Raw genomic sequence first — 18,081 nt, 5'->3', positions numbered from 1 at the left:
CAAAAGTCTGAAGGAGAACTTTGTAAGGAGAGAGATCTCCATGTAAATGGTGATTTGAAGAGTCCTTACTTTACAGGTGGAATCTGAAATCATGGCGGTACCTAAGATTGTTCCAGAGAGGAGGCATAGAATAAGAAGGAAAGGACTGATCTCTGTAACACCCTAAAATCAAAGAGGCTAGTGAAGGAAGAGGGGTCAATGAAGAAGATTCAGAGCAAGCATTCAGAGGAGAGTCAGCAGGAGACAAGGAAGCCAGCTCTTGATTTAAGAAAAGGACATCTTCCATAGGTAGCCATCACTGACTCCAGAGCTAAATTCAAGTCCAGGATTCCTCTAAGACTCTGCTGACCTCATTCACCACGGTCAGGTAGGCTCATAAGAAGCAATTAACTCCATATGCTGGACATTTTCAGAAAAGTTGGAATAGTCATTAATCTTTCAAGTTGTGAACCAAAAGGCAATTTGAACTCTTCAGAATTTCTATTATTGGTTCTAGATAAGACAAGAGATTTTAGACCCTACAGTGAAAAAGCTTGATCTCACAGAGTACAACTAAAAAGTCAAACATTATGTCCAAGTACATCTACAAATACAGACTTGTAGACATTACAGACAACGTTTAACATCTGTCATAGATAACACACGAAAATACGATTAGGAAATGCAACAAAATGATAAATTTAAAATAAATCAAATATTCTTTCAAATATGCAGTATTTTCTAGTTCCTTGTCTATCCTGTTCCATAGAGTCGATTCGGACTCATGGTGACCGCATCTGTTTTAGAGTAGAACTGTGCTCCATAGGGTTTTCAATGGCTGTGATCTTATGGAATTAGATTGCCAGATCTTTCTTCTGCAGCATCACTGGGTGAATTCAAACTGCCAACCTTTCATTTAGTAGCCAAGCACAATTTGCATCACCTAGGGACCTTTTCTTATTTATTTAAAAAAACAAAAAACCAAAACCCGTTGCCATTGAGTCAACTTTGAATCATGATGTTATAGAACTTTTCCATAGGATTTTCTCAGCTTTATGGAAGCTGATCACCAGGTCTTTCTTCGACGGCACCACTGGATGAATTTGAACTGCCGATCTTTTGGTTATTAGTCAAGGACAAACCGTTTGCACCACCCAAGGAACCTCTCCTGATCTGTATACGCTTTCACTTTCTGCTAAGGGATCTGCTCTAGTGAAAAAAAAGAATCAGCCAGGCCTGGCTTTCATCACTCTTTTTCACTAAATCTGGGACTTGATAGCCACCACTATCCAGCTCCCCAAACAAAACAAAGTGTCTCTAAAAAAATATAACGTGGAGTAGCAGGAGCAATGTGAATACAGCATGATGAGATTTATACATCCTACAACATTTTTTTCCCTTAAGTGGGAGCAAAGCTCTCTTGACTGAATATTTTTAGCCAACTAACAAGTGTTTTGACCAGAAGTTTCCACAAGGTATATTGGCAACTGCCAGCATCTTCTTAGAATAGTGGATAACAATCTCTAAATAAATCGTCTCATGGTTTCAAATGTTTTTATAAGATGCAGGATTTTCTGTAAATTCCCAAGCAAGGAGATCAGGCTTATCTTCTGTAAATACGCTCTACCTACTATTCTTACTTTCTTCTTGGTTATTCTTCTAACAAGGTAACTATGCTGTTGGAGAAGGGGGCATGGACGTTTATCAGGAACATTCACTTGCTTTATTTGTGTTAGTTCAGGAAACAGGAAATTAATGTTTTAGATTGCCCATATATGAGAATCAGCCAACGCCCCTGTTTTCTAAGAATTGACACAGTCAGGTTGTCAAGACAACAGAAAAATGTTCTAAGGCATGTAAGGGCTTAGAAAACACACTTATCTACTTAACATGGGAGAAATTTTCTTTGGGGCATAATCCAGCTGATTAGAAGATTAATTAAAATTCAGCTTAGAAATAGGATAGGCCAGTGGAAATGGGTTGGTAGTATGGTAACAAGTAAAAACAATTTTAAATCATATGATTAAAAATAGGACTACAAAATGAAGCCAACAAAAAAAATCCATGAAAGATAAAACACAGACTATGAAAATTATAATATAATAATGATTATCTGGGGCTCAAATTCCCAAATGGCCTCAGATGAAAGTTCTCTTTCTTCCAGAGAAACCATGGACAAGTTAGCACTTTCTTCCTGGGCCCACAGTTAACAAGATATTTCCCAGCTCCATAGGACCAACAAGCAACATCATGATAAATAGAGAAAAGATTGAGGTTGTCAAGGATTTCATTTTACATTCATACCCATGGAAGCAGCAGTCAAGAAACCAAAAGACACATTACATTGGGCAAATCTGCTGCAGAAGACCTCTTGAAAGTGTTAAAAAGCAAAGATGTCACTTTCAGGACAAAGGTGCGCCTGACCCAAGACATCATGTTTTTAATCGTCTCACATGCGCGCGAAAGATGAACAATGAATAAGGAATACTAGAACTGACGCCTTTGAATTGTGGTGTGGTTGAAGAATATTGACTATACCATGGACTGCCAAAAGAAAGAACAAATCTGTCTTAGAAGAAGGACAACCAGAATGCTCCTTAGAAGCAAGGATGGTGAGACTTCATCTCACATATTTTGGACATGTTATCAGGAGGGATCAGTCCCTGGAGAAGGACGTCATGCTTGGTAAAGTAGAGCGTCAGTGGAAAAGAGGAAGACCCTCAGTAAGTTGAACTGACACAGTGGCTGCAACAATGGCCTCAAGTGTGGCAACAATTGTGAGGATAGCACAGGACCGGGCAGTATTTCATTCTGTTGCCCACAGGATTGCTCTGAGTCAGAACTGATTCGACAGCACCTAACAACAACAACTAGGCCATGTGACAGTGTTTGGCCAGAAGCAGTGCAGAAATGCCCCGCTTCCAGGCCTGTCCCATAAAGTCTGCCTTGAGATTCTTTACTCTCTCTCTCTTCCCCCATCCCCAGGCTGGAAGTGAGAGACCTCATCAGTCTGTATTCCTAAATGAGCTTGAGCAGACCTGCCCCCCTCCCCCCACCACTGCTGGTTAAACTTTACGTGAGTGAAACATAAATTTATTTTTCTGCTAAGCCACTGAATTATCACATATTATCTGCTACGGTAACTAGCTTTACCTTAACTTTTGTAATACCAAAAAATCAAACCTGTTCATTGCAATTGAGTTGATTCCAACTCCTAGTGGCCCTATAGGATAGAGCAGAACTGCCCCATCAGGTTTCCAAGAAGTGGCTGGTGAATTCAAACTGCTGACCTTTTTGTTTGCAGCCATAGCTTTTAATCACTGTGCCACCACAAAACCTACTCAAAACCTGGAAAAAGGACAACCCTACCCTTTGGAAATTTCTGGAAACCATTCTGCTTAGTGGACTATCAGGATTTATGGTCAGTTCTTCTGTGTCCTCTCATAGGTCAAACTAATATCACAACCCATGATTGTCTTCTCATTTTGTTTTCCCACTGTATTATTTACCCGGGGGTGGGGGGGTGAGGGGGAAGGAAAGACAAGAATCACATCAGCATGGTAAAAGGAAAAGAGCAATTTATTAACTCCTCCCTAAAAAAAAAAAAAAAATCAGACATGTCTACATGAAAATTGAATCCACCAAGGAGTGGTAAAGAGGAGAAAGGAACACGATTTAATTTATTCTCAGCTAACAGGAAACTGAAATCCACATGGCTTTCATCTCTCTTGCACACAAGATGAGCTGGAGTGCCACATCTGTGAGAAATATGTTTTATGTCAAACTGATTAGAAGAGTCAATATTAGACATAAGCTCCTTCTCTTTAAGGCTAGGCACACTCCCTCATCTATTTATTTCTCTAGCGGGGTTTAAAGGGAAGCCTTAATCAACTTGTCTTATAACCTAAAGGCATTTGGAAGAAAAATCTATATATGTTTCCTTAGTCAGATTGCTGAAGCATGAAATGGGATGTCTTGTCCCTCTGCCTTTGTTGGAAATGCCATATATTCTGTTTATTTATTTGGATGGGGGAAAGCAGGATAATCGTTGGAAAGTTTTATATAATGCCTACTGACTTTGAGTGATACAGTGCAAATAACCAGAGAAAGACAGGCAGGCGTTTTCAACTGAAGAAGACTTACAGGAGAACTTTTCCTTTAAAAATCAGGGAAATAACCTAAGAATAAGAAAGAAAAATATTGAATTAGTTTCTTTTCACCCAGTTTTTTGGTTCCTTCACTGGCAATATTGTACACACAAACATCATCTGAGAAGGATTTTGTGATTGAATCAACAAAGGGCAATACGGGCTAGTGGTGGAGCTGTGCAAGGACTCTAGTCCCCAGGTTGGAGACCTGCTGAAAGAAAATGTGATGAAGATGAAGCAGGAAGAAAAAGAGGCTTCACATTGACTTGGGTCCTAGACTTTGCCTACAGATGTGTGCAGAACGGCTCATCACAGGCTGGATTCTCCCCAATTACCCTTCTGTCCTAGTCTCCCTGTGTCTGTCTTCTCTGTGCCCCATATACAGCTCATAAGGGCAAACGGTTAAGTGCTTGGCTACCAACTGAAAGACTGGCCGCTCCAATCCATCCAGAGGCACCTCAGAAGAAAAGCCTGGCTATCTACTTTCGAAAAGTCAGCCATTGAAAAGTAAAACCTACAAAGCACAGCTCTGCTCTGACACACATGGGGTCACCATGTGAAAGCTAGAGAACAAGGTTTGGAAAATAGATCATGACAAAGGGGAGTGGGCAGCAGATAGGGCCCATCCTCTGAGCTCACCACTGCCACTGTCATTGACCTTTGGCTGACACAGGTGGCCCTGCTGCCTCTGCTAACCCTGCCTGCTGAACACCGGCCCCAGTGGCACTACTGCCTTTACCACCCACAATGCAGTCTCCATGACTGAGGCTTCTATGCACTACTAACTAGGTGCCATTTCAAAGTCTGGGGTGAATGCATTTGATCAATCAAGCCTGGGTCTCCTGCAATGTCCTAACTACCTGCCACAAACCTGGAAAAGTGAGTGTCTGGCCTTTGTGAATTTATGATGGAGGGACACTGTACCTCCCAACATACCTGACAAAGGACTTATATCTAAATATATAAAGAAATTTTAAAACTCTGCAATAAGAAAACAAAGGTCTAAACTTAAAAATGGGCAAAAGATTTGCAGGTCCTTCACCGAAGAAGACAAAAAACCAAAGCAAACTCATTGCCATCAAGGTGATTCCAATTCGTAGCAACCTTATAGGACAGAGTAGTACTGCCCCATAGAGTTTCCAAGGAGCAGCTGGTGGATTCAAATTGCCCACCTTTATGGTTAGCAGCCACAGCTCACCGTAGCTCTTCATCACTGTGCCTAAGAAGATATGCAAGTGAAAAACAAGCACATGAAAAGATTCTCAACATCATTAGGCGCTAAAAAGGAAAAAATAAAGTTGCTGTCAAGTCAATTCCAACTCATGGTGACCCTATGTGTGTTAGAGAAGAACTGTAATCCATAAGGTATTCGACGGCTGATTTTTCAGAAGTAGATTGCCAGGCCTTCCTCCAAGGCACCTCTGGGTAGTCTCGAACCTTCAGCTTTGTGGTTAGTATCCTAGTGTGCTAGCCATTTGCACCACCCAGGGACTGCCACTGGGCATTGGGCAAATTCAATTTAAAAACCACAAGAAGATAACCACGACACACCAATTAGAATCACTAAAATAAAGAAAACTGACAATACCAAGTGTTAAGGAGGATGCAGAGCTACAGAACTCTCATTCACTGCTGGAGGGGAATGAAAATAGATACAGCCACACTGGAAAATAGTTTGGCAGTTCCTTTTAAAGTTAAATGACCCTCCTAGGCATTTACTCAAGTGAATTAAAAACTTACATTCACATTATAAACTTTACCCAAATGTTTATAGTGACCCCAAACTGGAAACAACCTAGATGTCTTTCAACAGGTTAATGGATAAGCAAACAGGTCCATCTACTTAAAAAGGAATGAACCATTGATACGAGCATGCACCAATCTAGAAGAACGTTAAGTGCATTTTGCTAAGTTAAAGATGCCAGTCCCCAAAGGCTACAATGTGATTCCATTTATGTGATATTCTGGAAAAGGCAGAGCTGTAGATAGGGAAACAGATCTGTAGTTGCCGGGGGGTTAGGGCTGGGGAGGGATTGACTACAATGGGCAGCACAAGGGAGTTTTTAAGATAGATGAAATTAGCATTAGAATTAGAATTAGCACATGGACATATAGGAACTTTCTGTACTATCTTTGCAATTCTTTGATAAATTTGAAACCTTTTTTTTTTTAAAGGTTTAAAAACAAAAAAACAGTAAGTCTCGTATCTGTAACTGGTAAAAAATAAAACAGAAAATTTTTCACATGACAAACTGAATGTAGGATGAGAAAATCAGCAAATGGGTAACTTAATTTATTATACTTAGAGAATTACAAAACACATAGAGAGAGCTCTGACAACTTTCAAGAACTGACGATGATCTGTTTAAAAAATAATAGAAAATCAAGACTAAAGAGTCCATCTTTAGAAAAATAGAGCAAAAGTAAACTGGGATCATGGATATTCATTCTATAACCAGAAAAATGTTGGTTTGCATGAAAAGAGTAAAAGGCTTCACTAATTCTCATCAGTTTACTTCAAAAGGTTACAATTTTAGGAAACTTAAGAACTAACTCAATGGCAACGGGCTTTTGCTTGTTTAAGACAGCCTGATTATTTTTCATAGTGAATAAATCATTGAGTAGTCTGGAAAAAAATTGGTATATGTCATATGCCTGTGTATGGTGATAAATAATGTCTTATCATGCTAGTGCTGCCATAAGAAAAACACCACAATTGGGGTAGCTTTAAAGAACAGAAGTGCATTTTCTCATAGTTTTGTAGGCTAGAAGCCTAAATTCAGGGCATCGGTGAGGCTATGCTCTGTTGGTTCCAGGAGAATATCATTCCTTGTCTCTTTCAGCTTCTGGAAAGTCCAGGTGTTTCTTGGGGTTCCTTGACTTGTATACATATCCTCAGATGGCATTTTCCCCCGACCCCCTCTGTGTGTAACCCTCTATGTCTGTTTTCCCTTTTATAAGACACCATGGAGAAGAGATTAGGTTTAGGACTCACCCTACTCCAGTATGCCTCATTAACATAATAAAAGAAAAACCCTATTTCCAAACAGGGTGACATTCGTAGGTACAGGGGTTGGGACTTCAACATATCTTGTTGTGGGACACAAGTGAATTCATAACAAATATATTACATCATCTGGCAACCATTCGACCAACCTAAAAAACACAAAAAAAGTGGCATCTGGATTGGAGAAAGACACATTAACAACCTGCAATATGCAGATGACACAACCTTGCTTGCTGAAAGTGAAGAAGACTTGAAGCACTTACTGAAGAAGATCAGAGACTACAGCCTCTGGTATGGATTACACCTCAACATAAAGAAAACAAAAATCCTCACAACAGAGCCAATAAGCAACATAAATGGAGAAAAGATTGGGAAGCTGTCAAGTGCGAAAAACTAAAGATGTCACTTTAACGGCCAAGGTGCGCCTGACCCAAGCCATGGTGTTTTCAGTCTCCTTGTATGCATGTGAAAGCTAGACAATAACTAAGGAAAATGGAAGAAGAATTTATGCCTTTGAATTATGATGTTGGCAAAGAATACTGAACATACTATGGACTGCTAGAAGAACGAACAAATCTCTCTTAGAAGAAGTACAGCCAGAAAGCTCATTAGAGGCTAGGATGGCAAGACTTCATCTTACATACTTTGGGCATATTATCAGGAGGGACCAGCCCCTGGAAAAAGACATCATGCTTGGTAAAGTAGACAGTCAGCAAAAAAGAGGAAGACCCTCAATGAGACAGATTGACACAGCGGCTGTAACAATGACTCAAAGCATAATGATTGTGAGGGTGGCACAGGACTGGGCAGTGTTTCGTTCGGTTGTACATAAGGCTGCTTTGAGTCAGAGACAACTTGATGACACCTAACAAAAGAACAAGGTCTCAAGAAGAGGAAACCACTCATCTTGCCCACCAGGCCAGGAGTTTTTTGATTTTCAGCTCTGTTTGCTATCACTGTCAATTGGTGTCATTCTTAAACAAGTAGTCCAAACACTCCCATGCCATTCTTGTCCTGTGATGGACATTATGAGTCAGTGGTTCTCAAAGTGTGGGCCCCTAGCCAGCAGTATTACCACCACTTGGAATCTTCTTAGGAATGAAAATTCCTGCAGTCTCCCAAGATCTACTGAGCCAGAAGGTCTCTGATGAACCCAGCAATCTGTGCCCTATCAGGCCCTCCAGGTGATTCTAGTGCACTGCATACTGAAGTCTAAGAGCCACGGGTGATCGGGACATAGACACACAGCAAACACTGATGAGCCAGAAGCTAGGTGCAGTGTGATCCCTGCCAACTGAAGGAAAGACCTTCAGTGACTGGGGCATCCCCTGGATTCCTGGTCTGCCACTGGATTCCTGGTTACAGGGATGAAAGAAGAAATCTCTCTCCTTCAAAGTTAAGTTCAACTATAGTAGCTCCATATCATGGTAGGCTGTATTTCCATAGGATGGCTCTTTGTTTCACTCACTCACACACACACACACACACCCCACATACAGAGTAATTTCCCCCAGAGAATGCCCATGGAGCCAGGGCCAGGGGATCTGAGGGCTTTTTCATTTTAAAATATAGGCTATGCCTAGAACTTTCCCCTCTATCAACCTCATCATTCCAGTCCCCAAGAACAAATGCACTAAGTCTTAAGGCCCACTCTGACTTTCTATCCAGGCTAAAAATTCCTATTTGGTTACATTTAATTGCTGTGTTTACCACCTGTCTGTCAGTTTGTTGTACAGTGGTGACTTGCGTGTTGCTGTGACTCTGGAAGTTACGCCACTCATGTTTCAAATACCAGCAGGATCACCCATAGTAGACGGGCTTCAATGGAGCTTTCAGACTAAGTCAGACCAAGGGAAAAGGCCTGGACATCTACTTTCAAAAATTAGTCAGTGGAAACCCTATGGATCATAACAGAACATTGTCCAACTTCCTTGCTTTGGACACGTCATCAGGTGGGATCAGTCGCTGGAAGAGGACATGATGTTTGATGAAGTAGAAGGCCAGCAAGGGCAAGGGAGACCCTCAGTGTGACAGACTGGCAAAATAACCCCAACGATGGACTCAAACATATCTTCTATTGTAAGGATGATGCAGGACCAGGCAACGTCCTATTATTCATAAGGTCACCGTGAGTCAGAGTCAACTTGACAACAGCTATCTCTCTCTCTCTAACTGGTGTGTGCCTGTGTGTTTGTATGTGTGCATACACGTGGAATATATTTTTTAGCATATATTTTTTTTACAACTTAGAAAAATGTCAATAAGAAAATTGGCAGTACTTTTTGGCCACTGAAATGTTAATATCTGATGACGGTTGAGAAGTAGCAACATGGAGATGGTGTTCTGGTTTCATCAGAATTCTGAAATCAGACTATCTAATGAAGCCAGATGGGTCATGTATGAACTGTGGAATTACCCTTCATCACTCATCAAATCTCAGCAGCAAAGCGATTTTCCACCACAGGTGTCCTCAGAGTTTGTGGCAAAAAGCTCTAGGGAGCCTTCCCCAGCCCCCATATTCCTGGTGAACTGAACATGCACAAAGTACAAATGTAGGGAATGGCACTTTCACGGAGTGTCTCCTGGTCAGCTCCACCAAATGGGCCACTTTGTTAGCTCAGAACTGCTGGTATTTCAACTTCAGCAGCTTTAGACCCAATTCCTCCATTCTTCTGAAATTTCAGGGAGGAGGACAGACCTGTGCCAGCAGCCTTCCGGCTCACTGTGTTCTTTTTGTTGATGTTGTTAGAATATATTTTTTTAATTGTGGTAAATATATACGTAGCAAATCGTTTGCCCTTTCAATTTTTTTTCACGCTTACATTTCAGTGACATTGCTTATGTTTATTATGTTGTTCAACCACTACCATTATCCATTTCCGAAATTTCCCATAACCCTTAACAGAAGCTCCTTGTCCCCTAAGCAGTGAGTCCTCCTTTCCCTCTCCTTTCTACCCTCCCCTGATAACCATTAATAAACTTTGGTCTCTACTTTTATTATTGTTGTTGGTTTCCGGGGAGTCGATTTCCACTCACGGCAACCCCATATGTAACAGAGCAGAACTGCTCCATAGGATTTCCTCGGCTGTGATCTTTATGTAATCTATATCACAAACAAGTAAAATTTTGCTGAAGATAATTCAAAAATGTTTGCAGCAGTACATCGACAGGGAACAGCCAGAAATTCAAGCCAGATTCAGAAGAGGACATGGAACAAGGGACATCATTGCTGTTGTCAGATGGATCTTGTCTGAAAGCAGAGAATACCAGAAAGATGTTTACCTGTGTTTTATTGATTATGCAAAGGTATTGGACTGTGTGGCTCATAACAAATTGTGGGTAACATTGAGAAGAATTGGAATTTCAGGGCACTTGACTGTTTTTTTTTTTTGACTGTGTTCAAGTAGAAACTGCACATAGACAAAGGGAAGTCGCTGCAACAGATCAAAGGGATAGTGTGTAGTTTAAAATCAGGAAAGGTGCGCGTCAAGGTTGTAGTCTTTCACCATACTTGTTCAGCCTGTATGCTAAACAAATAATCCAAGAAGCTGAACTATATGTAGAAGAACTCAGTATTGGAATAGAAGGATCGCTGAATAACAACCTGTGATATGCAGGTAACACAACCTTGCTTGCTGAAAATGAAGAGGACTTGAAGCACTTACTGAAGAAGATCAAAGACTATAGCCTTCAGTATGGATTACACCTCAACATAAAGAAAACAAAAATCCTTACAACTGGACCAATAAACAACATCGGATAAATAGAGAAAAGATTGAAGTTGTCAAGGATTTCATTTTGCTTGGATCCACAATCGATGCTCATGGAAGGAGCGGTCAAGAAATCAGATGACACACTACATGGGGCAAGTCTGCTGCAAAATATCTTTTTAAAGTGTTAAAAAGCAAAGATGTCACTTTGAGGACTAAGGCACGCCTGACTCAGGCCATGGTATTTTCAGTAGCCTCATATGCATGCCAAAAAGATGGACAATGAATAAAGACGACCAAAGAATTGATGCCTTTGAATTATGAAGTTGGCAAAAAATATTGAATATAACATGCCCAGACTGCCAGAAGAATGAACAAATCTGTTTTGGAAGAAGAAGAGCCAAATGCTTCATAGAAGGGAGGATGCCGAGACTTTGTCTCACTTATTTGGACATGTTATCAGATGGTACCAATCCCTGGAAAAGGACATCATGCTTGGTAAAGTACAGGGTCGGTGAAAAAAGAGGAAGACCCTCAACAAGATGGATTAACACAGTGGCTACAACAATGGGCTCAAACGTAGCAACAGTTGTGAGGATGACACGCTACTAGGCAGTTTTTCATTCTGTTGTACATCGCGTCTCTATGAGTCAGAACCTACTCAACATCTCCTAACAACAACAACAGTCTTTATGGGGGCATAGCCCTAGGGCTTATCTTCTGCAGTACTGTTGGGTGGGTTTAAACTGCCAACCTTTAGGTTAGCAGTTGAGTACAAACCATTTGTGCCACAGAGGAAATTTTAGTCTCTATATTCTTGCCTATTCTAGGTATTTCATATAAGTGAAATCACATAATATTTGTCCCTTTGTGTCTGATTTCACTCAGCATAATGTCTTCAAGGATTATCCATGTTTTAGCTCACATCAGGACTTTATTTCCCTTTACGGCTGAGTAATATTCCATTGTAAATACCACATTTTGTTTATCCATTCACCTGTTGATGGACACTTGGGTTGTTACCATCTTTTGGCTATTGTGAATAGTGCTGCAATGAACATTGGCACACATGTGTCTGTGTTCCTACTTTCAATTCTTTTGGGTATATACCTAAGAGTGAAATTGCTGGATACAACGGTTAAGTGCTTGGCTGCTAAAGGTTGACAGTTTGAACTCACTCAGTGGCTCTGCAGGAGAAAGACCTGGTAATCTGCTGCCATAAAGATTACAGCCTAGAAAATCCTATGGGGCAGTTCTACTCTGTCCCATGGGGTCTCTAGGAATTGGAATCAACTTGACGATAGCTAACAACAACAACAATAACAACATGGCTGTCACTGAGTGAATTATGTCCCCCCAAAAATGTGTGTGTCAATTTGACTGGGCCATGATTCCCCATATGGTGTGGTTGTCCTCCATTTCGTGATTGTAATTTTATGTTAAAGAGGATTGGGGAGGGATTGTAACACCACCCCTACCCAGGTCGCATCCCTGATCCAAAGTAAATGGAGTTTCCCTGGGGTATGGCCTGTACCACCTTTTATCTTACAAGAGATAAAAGGAAAGGGAAGCAAGCAGAGAGTTGGGAACCTCATACCACCAAAAAAGCAGCACTGGGAGCAGAACATGCGCTAGGGTGCTCCCAGACCAAGGGAAGATTGATGACACGGACTTTCTCCAGAGGCGACAGAGAAAGAAAGCCTTCCCCTGGAGCCAGCGCCCTGAGTTTGGACTTCTAGCCTACTGGACTGTAAGAGAGTAAACTTCTCTTTGTTAAAGTCATCCTTTTGTTGTATTTTTGTTGTAGAAACACTAGATGACTAATATAATGGTAATTCTATGTTTAATTTTCTGAGGAACTACGAAGCTGTTTTCCCCAGTGACTGTACCATTTTACAATTCCACCAGCAATGAATGGGGGTTCCAGTTTTTCTGCATCCTTACCACCACCTGTTCTTTTTAATTGCGAATGCCACCTGGTCCATGAGGGCAAGGATCATGTCCATCTGGCCCATTACGGCATCCCCAGCAATAAGCGTGGAGATCAGCATACATTGGATTATACTTGGGTTGGATGTTTCAAGTGATCCTTAGTCCCAGCCCTCTCCAGTTTCATGTGGGCCAAATAGCACCCTGCACTGCCCAGCATATGAAGACTTAACCTGTCACTGTGCTAAGTACAGACCATGGGATTGTGAGCCAGGACTCCTGGGTTCAAGACCTAACTCTTCTGCTTGTATTCCTTACTCAAATCACTCAATCTCTCTCACTCGGTTTCCTCATTAAACAAGAATGGAGACACCTACATGGCCAGACAGCAGTAAGGATAAATGAGCAATGTTTAAGAATGTCTTTGTGAGCAGAGAAGTACTTCATAGATGCAAAAATTGATTATAACTCCCCAGAGAGTGTCTTGGTCATCTAGTGTTGCTATAACAGAAATACCACAACTGGATGGCTTTAACAAAGAGATTATGCTTTCACAGTCTAGTAGGCTACGGGTCCAAATTCAGGGCATCAACTCCAGGGGAAGACTTTCTCTGTCAGCTTTGGAGGAAGGACTGTGTCATCAATCTTTCCTTGATCTGGAAGCATCTCAGCACAGGGACCTCAGGCCCAAAGGATGTGCTCTGTTCCCGGCACTGCTTTCTTGGTGGTATGAGGTCCCCCTGTCTCTCTGCTCGCTTCTTTTTTATATCTCAGAAGAGGTTGGCTTAAGACACTACCTAATCTTGTAGACCTTATCAATACAACTGCCGCTAATCCATTTTATTACATCATAGCGATAGGATTTACAACATATAGGGAAATCCCATCTGATGATAAAATGGTAGACAATCATACAATTATACAAGGGAATCATGGCCTAGCCCAGTTGACAGATATTTTGGGGGGACACAATTCAATCCATGACAGAGAGCAAGGAGCATGCTGGCCACAGTTCACCTTGTCCAAAACCTCATTGATTGGGGGTGGTCAGAGGCTAAAACCCGGTATTGTCTGCACCCCGTAGACACCTTCCTGCAGTTTGGCCTCCTGGGGGGCTGTTGCTCTTATTTGTAAGATTTGTGTTTAAATTGGTTCAGTGATGCTTATTCTGGAATTGGTGTAGTCTCCTTGCTCATTTCAGTCCTTTAGCAAAAGTGTGTTTATCTTCACCCCCAGCCCAGGACTCTAAGCAATGCCCCCTCTCAGCAATCATTCCCTTCATCCTAGATGCTTAGTCCTTCTTCTGTGAGGAAATCATGCCCGGCCCTGTACCAGCCAGTGGGGCAGCCAGGTGCTAGAGCAGGACTTCTCCCTGATACCTCCTGGCCAGGCCTCTCCAATGGTCCTTCACTGTGAAACTCTCCACTAGAAGATAACAGGACAGAGAGCCTTAAGCAGCCTCTGTCTGCTTTCTTATCCTGTCACCTCTTCCAAACTGTCCTTTGCTCTCTGATGTCTGTGGAAATCCAGGGAACAGAAGAGAGGATTAAACACTTAGGGTAAGGACGTCTAGTCTCCACCTGTCCACTAACTCCCTGTGTGCCTCTCAGGCCACTGACCCAGCCGCACTGTGCTCAGGCCTCAAAACTGTGATTAGTGATAATGTCACTCACAAATATTCTGGGGCCTGTGTGAGCTTTAACTCGTAAAATGGGAAGAATTTTACAGATGTCTAGGGTCTCAGGAAGAAACCCTGATGGCACAATGGTTAAGCACATGGCTGCCAACCAGAAGGTTGCCAGTTTGAACCCATCCAGCAGCTCTTTGGGAGAAAGACCTAGCAATCTGCTCCTGTAAAGATTACAGCCAAGAAAACCACACAGGGCAGCTCTACTCTATCACATAGGGTCATGATGTGTCGAAATCAACCAGATGGCAACTAACAACAGGGCCTTAGGAGTGCCCCATAAATTAGGCCCATGCAATGTCTAGCACGCCAACATGAAATGTACTCTTTGAGTATTTTACTAGCAGGACTGAAAAACAAAATATATTTAAAAGCAAAAAAAAAAAAAAAATCAAGGCCATAGCCATCAAGCTGATTCTGACACAGGGTCCAGGGAACTTAAATATGTTTACAAAGTCAAAATCTTAACATTTTTGCCCTTTTCACATTTTCACATTTGATTTGTAGGGTAAATGAGACATTTCTTTGAACAATGATGGAAATGAATTCATATTTATTTGAGCATTTGTAAGGAGTAATGAGATCTTATTCAAACATCATTTGGGCAGTATGTCAGTGTAGCTGCTCAGGGTTCAGAGATGAATGTGAAATATTTACTGCATAGGTGGAATTGACCAAGGCACTGTGGAAACAGGCATATAAAATTCAGTGTACTATGGCATCAGTAAGGAGCCCTGGACGTACAACGGTTAAGCACTCAGCTGCTAACCAAAAGTTTGGTGGTTTGAACCCAGCCAGTGACTCCATAGAAGGACCTGGCAATCTGCTCCTGTAGAGATTACTACCTAAGAAACTCTATGGGGCAGTTCTGTTCTGTCACATGGGATTACTATGAGTTGGAATCCAGTTGACACCACCTAACAATAGCAACATGGCATCAGTGCCCTCCCCAGACGTGTCCAGGCACCACGGGAACACAGGGGAAGGAGCAAATTGCTTGCCTGGGGGAGGTCACAAGTAGCTTCCCCAAGGAGGCCACATTTTAACTGTGACTTGTATTTATTCATGAACACATATTTATTGAATGTCTACTATGTGTCTGACATTGCTCTAGGTGATAAGATTATAGCAGTAAACACACAGATAAAAATCCTTGCCCTCATGTAGCTTACTCCTGGAGGGTGAGTGTAGACACAAACGAAGACATCATGCACTCTATGATGCAAGGAATAAGATGCCTCTGGTACACCAGGGGACACCCTGGCTGGTGCAAATGATTACTGCACTCAGCTGCTAACAGAAAGGTTGGAGGTTTAAGCCTACCCAGAGGTGCCTTGGAAGAAAAGCCTGGTGATCTACTTCTGAAAAATCAACCATCGAAACCCTAGGGAGCACAGTTCGCGTCTTCCATACATGGGATCGCCGAAGTCAGGGTCAACTCAAAGGCAGCTGGTGGTAGACTGGTATGCCAGGTGTCTGAGGGGCAATGGTGGGTGAGATGACTCATGAGGGGCAGGGAAGGGCCAGGTCAGGAAGGGTCTTATTTCAAGTTCTAACGTTTTGTTTTGTTTTCTCGACTACAAATATGCAAAAGTTGAATTTGCTGAATGGAGTTATGGCTACATAAGCCCTTTTCATGATGAAATTCCTTTGGGAAAAGTGACTTGTATTTATAAGCCTGAAACGCTCTGTCGACTCCTTTTTCTTCATTAAAACCCCTGTTTAAAATGTGACACTTGTGGAGTTTATTAGGAGTGAGACCATAACAATAGAACAGGATAAACTGTGCTGTCTGCAATAGTCTGTTGCAAAACTGAGTTAGTTGAGTTGCAGGTTCCCTGGGAGGTGTAAATGATTAAAGCACTAGGCTGCTAACCAAAAGGCTGGAAGTTCCAGTCTGCCCAAAGGAGCCTTGGAAGAAAGACCTGGTGATCTACTTCCAAAAATCAGTCATTTCAAACCCTGTAGAGCACAGTTCTGCTCTGGTGCACATGAGGTGTCCAGGAGTCAGAATCGACTTGAAGGCTCTGGTTTAAGCTGAGCTGCATGTGTGTTTTATGTGCCCACTGGATTGTAAGCCTGATAGCAGAGACTGTTTTTTTAAGTTCATTATTGTATCCCGAGCCTGAAGCCTTGGCACAGAGCAGCTGCTCAAAAAACAGAATCCCCTAGTAAGGAGTCTGACATTTCTATTGTAAGTGATATTTATTTCGATATAGCTGCTTAAGTTTTTTAGCTTTAAATGTACTGTATACCAAACAAGTTCTATAAATCATCTTAAGCAACCATTCTATTTTTAAGAAAATTGTTGTCAACATTGTTAGGTGCCATTGAGTTGGTTCAGGCTCATAGCAACCCTATGTACAACAGAACAAAACACTGCCCGGTCCTGCACCATTGTCAGAATCATCGCTATGCTTGAGCTCATTGTTGCGGCCTCTCTTTCACTGACCCTCTACCAAGCACGAGGTCCTTCTCCAGGGACTAGTCCTTCTTTACAACATGTCCCAAGTACGTGAGATGAAGCCTCACCATCCTCCCTTCTAAGGAGCATTCTGGCTGTCCTTCCAAGACAGATTTGTTCATTCTTCTGGCAGTCCATGGTATAGTCAATGTTCTTCGCCAACACCAGAATTCAAAGGCATCAATTCTTCTTTGGTCTTCCTGATTCATTGTCCAGTTTTCTCATGCATATGAGGCGATGGAAAATATCACAGCTTGGATCAGGCGCACCTTAGTTCTCAAAGGGACATTCTTGCTTTTCAGCACTTTAAAGAGGACTTTTGCAGCAGATTTGCCCAAAGCAATACGGCATCTGATTTCTTGCCTGTTCCTTCCACGGGGGTTGATTGTGGATCCAAATAAAATGAAATCCTGGACAACTTCAATCTTTTCTCTATTTACCCTGATCTTGCTTATTGGTTCATTTGTGAGGATTTTTGTTTTCTTGATGTTGAATTGTAATCCATACCGAAGGCTGTGATCTTTGATCTTCATCAGTAAGTGCTTCAAGTCCTCTTCTCTTCCAGCAAGCAAGGTTGTGTTACTTGCATATCACAGGTTGCTAATGAGTCTTCCTCCAATCCTGATGCCTCGTGAAAACAAAAGCTTCTGATTTCTTCAGGAGTTATTCATTTTACGTGCACCTTCCCTCCCCTCCTTACACTGAAATCTGTCCATTAAAACTATAGAGCTCTCAGTGGGAGATTTTATACTAATGTTCAAGATTTTAGAATCCAATAAAAAACAGACAAAACTGAATCTCAAATAATTTTTTAAAACTCCACAAATCAAAGCACACGTTTAAAAAGAAGTTTGTCTTATTCAGTTGCAACAAGAAACCATTTGGCCCAGCCTAGGCATGGAGTCACACTCAACCATGAAAAAAAAATTAAAAGCACTCACAGAAAGGTCTTCCATCTTCTGATGAATCTTAAAGGGGATCCAATGAATAACTCTGTCTTTGTTAGCTAGTGCTGCCGTAACACAAAGATGACAAATAGTGGCTTTAAAGAACAGAGATGTATTTTCTCACAGTTCGAAGGCTAGAAGTCCAAACACAGGACATGGCTCGAGGGAGAGGTCCCACATCTATTTCAGCTTCTAGGAGCTGCCAGCTAT

The sequence above is a fragment of the Elephas maximus genome, chromosome 13 (assembly GCF_024166365.1).
Source record: "Elephas maximus indicus isolate mEleMax1 chromosome 13, mEleMax1 primary haplotype, whole genome shotgun sequence".
In the NCBI taxonomy this organism is placed as follows: domain Eukaryota; kingdom Metazoa; phylum Chordata; class Mammalia; order Proboscidea; family Elephantidae; genus Elephas; species Elephas maximus.
This window is presented reverse-complemented; position numbering follows the sequence as displayed.